Below are 4130 nucleotides of genomic sequence, written 5' to 3' on the forward strand. Positions count from 1 at the left end.
ACAAATAAATCTGTCTATGGTTGATTTCTAGTTAGTGATCCTCAATGGCCTATTGTTTTAGCTCCATACTTTGCTTCTTTATAATTGTCACTAACAGTGTGCTCCAAATGTGGTGACAAAAAGCAACAATGATTTTATCCTCCTCATGGATTCTGTGGTTTAGGGATTTGGGTAGTGAGATCACATGTTTGCTCTTGGATGTCTTAGGCCTTATTTGATAAGATTCACACTTAGCCAGGGAGTGAAATTGTTGGGGCTACAATCATTTGGAAGCTCCTTACACTTTCCTGAAGCAGGAGACTCAAAGACTGGTGGTATGAGATTTTCAGTTGGAGTATCCACATGCAGCCTGTCCATGAGGTTTAGGCTTCTTCATTACATGGAGAAATTGGTGAAAAAAAAATAATAACGAACTGGGCATTAGTGGCTCACATCTGTAATCCTAGCTACTCAGGAGGCTGAGATCTGAGGAAGGGGGATGTTGGAAGCCAGTGTGGGCAGGAAATCCCATGAGATACTTATTTTCCTTTTTTGCCTGTCCTGGGGCTTGAACTCAGGGACTGGGCACCATCCCTGAGCTTCTTTGTGCTCAAGGATAGCATTCTACCACTCCAGCCACAGCACTACTTCTGGTTTTGTTTTTTTTCTGAGTAGTTTAGTGGAGATAAGTCTTGCAGACTTTTCTGCCATGGGCTGACTTCAAACTAGGATCCTCATATCTCAGCACCCTGAGTAGCTAGGATTACATGTGAGAGCCACCGGGCACCTAGCTCTCATGAGACTCTTAGCTCCAATTAACCAGCAAAAAGCCAGAAGTTGAGCTGTGTCATGAGTGGTAGAGCACCATCCTGGAATGACAGCTAAGAGTCATCTGCCACGGTGCTGAGTTCAAGCCCCTGTCCTGGTACAAAATTAAATTTTAAAAAAGTCATTCTTTTTCCTAGCATCACAGAACTCTGATAATGAAGTCTCGGCAAAGAAAGGCCTTTTATGACCTGCTCTTGGAAGACACAAAGTATCCTTTCTTCTCTACCCCATTCAGTGAGGTATGACTGGCAGACTTAGCTTCAAAGGGATAGAACCCAGATAACAGTTCTTGGTGAGGTGTCTAAGAGTGTGTGGCCTTATTTTCAAATTGCCACAACTATATATGCCTACATGTTAATACAGTAATGAAAGAAATTACAATTCCTTAAATGAATATCACTTACTGTGAACTATTAGAAGTCTTAAATAAATAAACCTTCTTTACTCTTTATTCTTCGTAACAGTTCTGTGAAGAAATTATTACCTCTACAAAAAAAAAAAGGTATCTAAAGCTTAGGGGTTATAAAAATTTACTGAAGTACATAAAACATTATACAAAGCCTGATACTTTTTACTCTGTTTCTGAGATCATATTATATTCATATTTGTAGCATTTGGGTTTTGGGTGTTTTTTGTTTGGTTGGGGTTTTTTTGTTTGTTTGTTTGCTTTTTGGTTTTGGGTTTTGGTTTTATTTTAAGACAGGTTCTCACTGCATAGCCCAGTCTGCCATCAAACATACCCTACTGTTTTACTCTCCTAAGTTCTAGGATCACAAAGGTGTGCCACTGTGCCCAACTTATTATTTTTTGACATTTTTTTCCTAATGAAAAAGAGTCCTTTTTATTCTTTAATTAGTACAGAGAATACAGGGTTTTAGCCATGTTGGCTTAGTTCCTACGGCAACCAAAATCCCATTTAAAAAAAAAAAACTAAGCTAAATTCAATGCATTTAAGAGTCTAATTAAAAACTACATTAATTTCTTATTACTGCTGTAAAAATCACCACAGATTTAGTGTCTTAAAATAACACAGATTTATTATTTTATAGTTCTGGAGGTCAAAAATCTCAAGTGAGTCTCATAGGGCTAAAATCAAGATGTCAGCTACATTTACTCTGGAAGACTTAAAGGTGAGTCCACTCTCTGGCCTTGTCCATCTCCTAGAAGTTACTTCCTTTCTTAACCCATGGCCCCCTCCACTGCAAAGGGGACTGCCCTGTCACTTTAATTTCTGCCTCTGATCTCACATCATCTGACTCTGATTTTCCAATCTCCTTTTAAAAAAAAAAAAAATAAGGACTCTAGTAATTACATTAAGTCGCCACAAATAACCCAGGATAGTTCATCTTCATCTCATGACTTGACTCTTTTTAATTTATTATCCTTAAGTAGTTGTACAAAGGAGTTGCCATTCAACAAAGCACTTTATGAACACAGTGCATCTTGGTCAGTGTCACCTCTTTCAACATTCTTACTCATCCCTGCCAACCTATCCTTTCCCTCACTTTTCATAATTTTATTGTATAGGTAGTGAATTATTTTTGCTATTTAACTACTCAGTTTTTCAGAACAATGCATCTTGATCTGTGTTACCCCTTTCAACACACCCCTTCTCTTAGTTTTCTTAATTTTGTGGTCTATACAATGAATTCTTAACTGAATTCTCTCCCTTTCCTCTTTCCCCCTTCTTTTGACTATCCTCCTCTCCCTTGGTCCTACCTCCCCTCTTGTGGGTACTCATTTCCTGGTGCTTATTTTGTTGGGCTTTGACTTAGTCTTTCTAAAGAATTCTACTTTAGCTCTCTATAGAATCTACTATATTGCCATTAATTCATTTGTAATCACTTACATATCATGCAGTTATTTACTTACAGATTTATTGGCATATTCTAGCCATCGCAATTGAGAGAAATCATGCAACCTTTGTTTCTCTGGGAATGGCCAGTAGACACATGAAGAAATGTAAAACATCTCTAGCCATAAAGGAATTGCAAATCAAAACAACACTGAATGGTGCATGTTCTCTCTGATATGCAGATGGTAGATCTAAAATACACTGGGATATGACAAATTACACAGGATTCTAGATACTCACATTCAGTGATACCAAAAGAGGATAATTTTAGAAGAGAATCACAAAGGTATAATACCCTAATGCCTCTTCACATTTATATGGGATAATATATACTGAAACACACTCCTAAGGTATACAAACAAAATATTTTTTTTCTTTTTCTGATGATTCTGTATTCTTTACCTTATATACAGTGTATCCATGTGTATATCTTCAGAAGGTGGGGAGGGAGAACACAAGATCCTAGGAAAGAGGGTGAAAAAGTGCAGCAGTGGAGCACACTGGACATTGATGAAAGTGAACTATAAAACCTGTGGGTGGAGATGGGAGGGAGGAAATGGGAGATAATAAGGAAGTATATAACACTGCATGGGAAAAAATGTACTCTTGACCTGACTCATGTAAATGTACATCACCTCTATAATAACAATAAAATAAAGTAAACCAGAGCAACAACAACAAAAAAAAACCCCATTGAGATTCCACCACACCCCAGTTAAAATGGCCAATATCAAGAAAATAAATAATAAAAAATGCTGGTGGGGATGTGGCCTAGAGAGAACTCTATTACACTTTGGTAGAAATGTAAACTTGTTCAACCATTCTGGAAAGCAGAGATTGATCAAATGGAGGAATTCCTCAAAATGTGGAGATTCCTCAAAAAACTAAACATATCACAACCCTATGACTCAGCAATTCCACCCCTTGGGTATTTATCCAACAGGGCACAAATAGCGATACACTAAAGCCACCACCACAGCCATGCTTATTGAAGCATTATTTACCATAACCAAGATATGGAATCAGCCCAGATACCCCTGAATGGATGAATGGATTAATGGAATTTTACTCATTAATTAGAAAGAATGATATTGTACCATTCATAAGGACATGACAACTCAATCACAAACACAAATCTCTTTTTCCATGTACCATAACATACACAGATTCTGAAGATCTGCATGTACAAGTGGTAAAGAGCCATTCTGCTGGATATCTCAAGGCCTGTTGCACTATCATAACACCTGTGAACACATTCTCTATATTCTCAAAATTAAACAGCTTCCATATGCTGTCATCCACTTACATTAATGTGTTATGTTTACCAGTGACAGCGCTGTTAATTACAATGTTCCTTCTTTTACATCCAGATTAACCATCTCATCAAGCGTACTAAGGCAGCCACACTAAATAAATCCCCCCACTTCACACTTCCAGCACTGCTGAGAGGAACAGTGTGATGTGTTTA

This window comes from Perognathus longimembris, chromosome 1 (genome assembly GCF_023159225.1).
Source record: "Perognathus longimembris pacificus isolate PPM17 chromosome 1, ASM2315922v1, whole genome shotgun sequence".
NCBI classification, from domain to species: domain Eukaryota; kingdom Metazoa; phylum Chordata; class Mammalia; order Rodentia; family Heteromyidae; genus Perognathus; species Perognathus longimembris.